This window comes from Sciurus vulgaris (genome assembly GCF_902686455.1).
Source record: "Sciurus vulgaris genome assembly, chromosome: 17".
In the NCBI taxonomy this organism is placed as follows: Eukaryota; Metazoa; Chordata; class Mammalia; order Rodentia; family Sciuridae; genus Sciurus; species Sciurus vulgaris.
The window spans coordinates 8,974,534-8,980,533 of NC_136478.1; positions in this window are offsets into that span (position 1 = coordinate 8,974,534).

A 6,000-nucleotide genomic window follows, 5' to 3' on the forward strand; every position below is an offset into this window, starting at 1 on the left:
AGGTAACACAATACCAGACCTTAACTATACTATAGAGAAATAGTAACAAAAATGGTATGGTATTGGCACCAAAATAGACAGGTAGACCAATAGTCTACAGAATAGAAGACATAGAGACAAACCCACGTAAGTACAGTTATCTCATACTAGACAAAGGTGCCAAAATAATACAATGGAGAAAAGATAGCCTCAACAAATGGTGCTGGGAAAACTGGAAATCCATATGCAGTAAAATGGAAATTAAACCCTTATCTCTCACCCTGTACAAAACTCAACTCAAAATTGATCAAGGATCTAGGAATTAGACCAGAGACCCTTCACCAAATAGAAGAAAAAGTAAGCCAGAATCTTCATCACGTTGGATTAGGACCAGATTTCCTTAACAAGACCCCCAGAGCATAAGAAATAAAAGGTAGAATCAATAAATGGAATGAATTCAAACTAAAAAGCTTTTTCTCAGCAAAGGATACAATCAATAATGTGAAAAGAGAGCCTACAGTGTAGGAGAAAATTTTTCCCACACAAACTTCAGACAGAGCACTAATCTTCAAAATTTATAAAGAACTTAAAAAATTTTACACCAAAAATACAAAGAACCCAATCAATAAATGGGCTAAGGAACTGAGTAGACTCTTCACAGAAGATATACAGATGATCAACAAATATATGAATAAGGGCTCATCATCTCTAGTAATTAGAGAAATGCAAATCAAAACCACCCTAAGATTTCATCTAACTCCAATTAGAATGGCTATTATCAAGAACACAAGCAATAATAAGTGTTGGCAAGGATGTGGGGGAAAAAAGCACACTCATACATTGCTGGTGGAGTTCTAAATTGTTGCAGTCACTCTGGAAATCAGTATGGAGATTCCTCAGGAAACTTGGAATGGATCTACCATTTGACCCAGCTATCCCACTCCTCATTTTATCCCCAAAGTTCTTAAAATCAGCATACTACAGTAAAGCAGCCACGTCAATGTTTATCACTGCTCAAATCACAATAGCTAGATTGTGGAACCAATCTAGATGTCCTTCAATTGATGAATGGATAAAGAAACTGTGGTATATATACACAATGGAATGCTACTCAGTCATAAAGAAGAATAAAATTATGGCATTTGCGGGTAAATGGATGGAGTTGAAGAATATCATGCTAAGTGAGATAAGCCAATCCCAGAAAAACAAAGGCCAAATGATTTCTTTGATAAGTGGATGATGATACATAATGGGGGGAGGAAAGTGGATGATGATACATAATGGGGAGAGGTGGGGGGGTAAGAGAAGAAAGAATAAACTTTGAATTGTGTAAAGGGAAATGGGGAGGGAGGGAGTGGGGGAGAAAAGATAGTGAACTGAGGCAGCCATTATTATCCTGTGTACATGAATGATTACATGAATGGTATGAATCTCATTGTATACAACCATAGAAATGAAAAGTTGTACCTCATTCGTGTATGATGGATCAAAATGTGGTCTGTATAAAAAAAGATAATAGATTCCAGGTAGGTGAATTGTCATGATGATTGAGATTACATACATAAAGCACTTAGCTTGCAGTCTGACTCATAGAAAGATCTCTACTCATTAGCATAGCTGACAATTTCAGCCTCAGTAAGGGAGGGAAATAGCAACAGATCCCAATGACAAGCAAGTATGTCACAAACATGAAACTTGAAAGCAAAAATTTATTCCAAGAAGTCCTAGAACCTAGACTCCAGGTTGTTTCCCAATGAACATGCTAATGTGATAATTAAATCCCTGCATTGTAGATGCCCTTACACTCCTCAAAAAACCTGAAATGGCAAGGCACCTGCCCACTGGCTTCAGGGAGGGTGACTCTGACCTGACGGCCCTGCAGGTTCCCACTGAGATGGACCAAAGCTTGATGTCTACAGGAGGGAAAAGTAGATTTCATCTCAGAGAAGCCAGGAGCTATTTGTTGGGTGGGTGAACACCCTGTTCTGCTTTCTGAGACTCTCCTAGAGAAAGAAACAACAACAAAACCTGCAATTTTAGTACCTCAATGGGAGGAGGCTGTCCAAACTGGAGGCAATTGAATACCAAATCCCCACATGGCTCCTCTACAGCAAGAGCAGTTTCTATTTCCAGTGTTATTCACTTTCATAATGGAGGATCTGTATGATGAGCTCGCACCATGCATTTAATCCAGAACACACAGAGCACCCTCTGCACACAGATAATCACATGTGCGTGAGGCAGGAGGGGTGGGTGAGCCCAGGGAGCTGGGAAATCCCGGGGAATGGTCCTCAAACTCCCACTGAACGAATAATCTGGGGAGCTTGTGAAGTCAGTGCACCTGCACTTCCAGGCACTCTGGCTGAGGGGTCTGGTGCCCCCTAGGGCCCTGTGCTTCTGTGCATTCTGTTGCTTAGCGAGAGATCCTTTTGGAGTCAGGCTCCTCCTGAGATGGGAAGGCGCTCTGAGGCCCATGGCCCGTGCCATTTCACAGTGGGGTGGCCTCTGTTCCACACCTGGCCTGGTAGGTCAGGGGTGCAGGCCTGCTCACAGGATGTGGCTCAGGAAAGGAGAAAGAGAACTTGAAAGAATGAGGCGACACCAACTGTCTGTCCATCGGAGAAGTTCCACTTTATTCAGAGAATGTGCACACTTTTACAGAGTGGAGAGAGATCTCATAGGCTAAGCTGTGGGACAGGGCAGTAGGTGATTGGGAAGCCCTGTTGCTGGGGCATCGAAGCAGGGGTTGAGGCGGGGTGATAGAGAGCCATTGGATGCAGGGCCCCGCTGGCAGGAAACTGATATCCCGGAAGAGAAGCAGGATGCACGCCATATTGCCAAGGTGTGGCTCTAACAGGAGGGGGGGGGGTTTGGTCCTTCTAGAACTTTCCACTCCTGTTTGGAGATTGTGCATACAATTTTTTAAAAATTCAGGAAATGTTAAGTTTAACAAAAATAAAAAGATCTATAGTTACATGAAAGAAAATTGTTTTAATCCTATTTGTTATAATCCTATGACAACGTAAATGAATTCATTTGAAGAGAAGGTGAAAAGTCTAAGTGTGAGGCCTTTTGTGAACCAAGTTCATCATACAAATCCACCGATTATACAAACCAGGCCTCCTGACCCCTCTCCCACCCCCAGCCCCATGATAATCCCACCTAGAAGGAGCCTCAAGCTTCCCTGCCAAGGTTCCCAGCCAGCTGCTTGGCAGCAGGGACGCTGCTTGGATCTGTCTTAAGCCTCCTGCCACCTAGTGCTCGGTCAAGGACACGCTGCTAGTTTTTCTTAACTTCCCCTCTGTTGAAAATGTGTTGCCCCAGGGAGAGTTTGTGAAGCACCCAGTGTCTCGGAGACCTTGCAGGGCTGTGGGGGTGAGTGACCCCACCCCGAGGAGCTTCACGGTGGGGTGGGGGCCTTCCCAAGATCCTGAGCGAAGTTATCCCAATGGTGAGACAGGCCCAGAGAAGCGGGGGGGGGGTGGCTCACCCAGGGTCCCAGTCCCACCTCAACTCTGATAACTCCCTTCCAAATGTCCTTCCCTCCAGGCAACAGGGGTGTGGATCAGAATCACTCATGCCCGGTGGTGTTGAAAATAGACCCCGGGGGGCCCAAGCCTGAAGTCTCACATTGGGAAAGTCCGGAATGGGCTCCCACATGGTAAAAAGAGCTTATAAACCCCACAGATATTTCTTTTTAAAAATGGGTTCCTTTTAGTGATACACGACAGTAGAATCCATTTTGATAAAAATTATTCAGGCATGGAATATATCTTCTTCCAACTCCATCCCCAGTAGCTCCCCTTTCCCTCCCCTCACCCCTGCTTCTTTCCCTCAATTGATCTGGCTGCCGTTTACCCACAGTTACTTTTTAAATCAATTTCTTGTGGATGTACGTGGTGGTGAGACCCACCGTGGTATATGCACGTAGGTACATAGGAAAAGGAGGTGGGATTCAGCCCCACTCTCTCCTTACCCCTTTCTTCCTCCTTCCCCTTTGTCTTCTCCACTGAACTTCTATTTTCTTGTCCCTCCCACACACAGAGAGAAAGTGGAAAGCACAGTTCTACACCATAAGGCTCTCACCCCGCTCCCACGTGGTACCAGGCGTCAGGACTGCTATGCCCTTTGACCTTCAGGCTACCTCTCCACCCTGCAGAGGAGGAGCTGGGCCCTGAACAGGTTGCTTCATTTCTTCAGGTCACATAACTAACTTAGTGACAAAGCAGAGCCTCAAGTCCAGGCCCATAGCTTCCTGCCACCTCAGCCTACCCCTGGACAGGTGGCTGGACAATGGAATGCATGAGGCCAACATCAGAGGACTGAGCCCGGCCTTGGACAGTCGTTAAAGGGTCCTATATCTAAAACTTTTATTTCACAAATATTTTGAGAACCCACAATGTACAAAGCAGAGTGTTACGGTCTAGACATGAGGTGTCCCCCAAAGCTCATATGTGAGACAATACAAGAAAGTTTAAAGGTGAACTGATCGGGTTATGGGAGCCTTAACCTACTCAGTGCATTAATCCCCTGCAAGGAATTAACTGGGTGGTAACTATGGGTACGTAGGGTGTGGCTGTGAAGCCAGAATTGGGGACAGGCAGTTGGTATAGAAATAGGGGATCTGGTCAGATCTAGGAAATGGGGGCCATGAAAAAGCCATCTGCTTCTGGAAGTTGGAGACCCTGGGAAAATGGACTGTCATGGATCTGCAGAGCCCATTGATAACCAAATTTACCTGCCCTAGTCAGGAACTACAGGCAAGGAGCTGCTAATTGATGCCCCCTGGGCCTTATCTACCTGAGTCACCTTGGCCCTCCCCCTGCCCATTGCTTCTCACTTTATGCCAAATAAAACCTATAAAAAGGCCAAGATTTGCTCAACCTGCCTTTGGGTCCCCTTCTTCCACCTGGGAGAAGTCTGCTTTTACTTTTCTTTAATAAAGCTTCTTACTTTCTACTCTGCACTTGCCTCGCGTGCTTCTCTAGCATTATACTTCAACACCTGAGGAAGCAGGACTCATCACTTGTAAACGGTGGTACCAGCTGGAGGAGGTAGGTCCCTGGGGCTGTGCCTTTGCAGTACATATTTTGTCCCTGGAGAGTGGAGCCATCTCTGCTTCCTGGTGTCATGCGCTCAGGCTGCTTTCCTCCACAACACCCATCCGCCATGTTGTTCTGCCTCACCTCTGGCATAGACTAAGGGAGTCAGCCCTCTATAGACTCAAACCTCTGAAACCGTGAGCCCCAGATACATTTTACCTCTTCTAACATTGTTCTTGTTGGTCCTTTTGGTCACAGCAATGAAAAAGCTGACTGAAACACATAGGAAAGAACAGTGTGAGAGGAGAACGGGGCAGCCCCTGCCTTCGAGGCACTTGGTATTCCCCGGAATTCGCCTTCACACGCATCTCCAGGGGGGCCCATTTACCTCCCACACCCTCAGACATCCACTAATGGCCCCCACGGTGGTGTGCTGGCAAACCAGCACTCTGGAATTAGAATAAATAAAGCTCTGATGCATAAGTGCTGATTGTTGTGGTGTAAACAACCCCACCGTAGTGAATTTCATGCTGTCCATAGTTGAATGGTGATCTTGCAGAATTTCCAAACACTTAAGAACTAGTTCTTGCTTGCTGGTGGGAGCTGGCAAGTGCTACCAGGCAGCAGACCAGGGCTGGATTTGTTTCCAATTACTGCTCTAATCACAAATTTAGCACCTTAATACAAATTATTATCTTATTGTTCTGCAAGCCAGAAGTTTGAAAACGGGTCTCCCAGGCTGACATCAAGGTGACACCTTCTTGAGGTGCCGCTGTCCTTAGCCTGTGTCCTCTCCAGCAGGGGCATCCCTCCGCCTCTGCTTCCTCTGTCACATCACCTCTCCTCACACTCTGGCCCTTTACTTCCAACATCGTAAGGACCCTGTGATTCCACTGGGCCCACCTGGATCATCATCCAGGACAATCTCTCCATCTGAAGATCTTTAACTCCGGAAAATCCTTTCTGCTATGTAACTCTA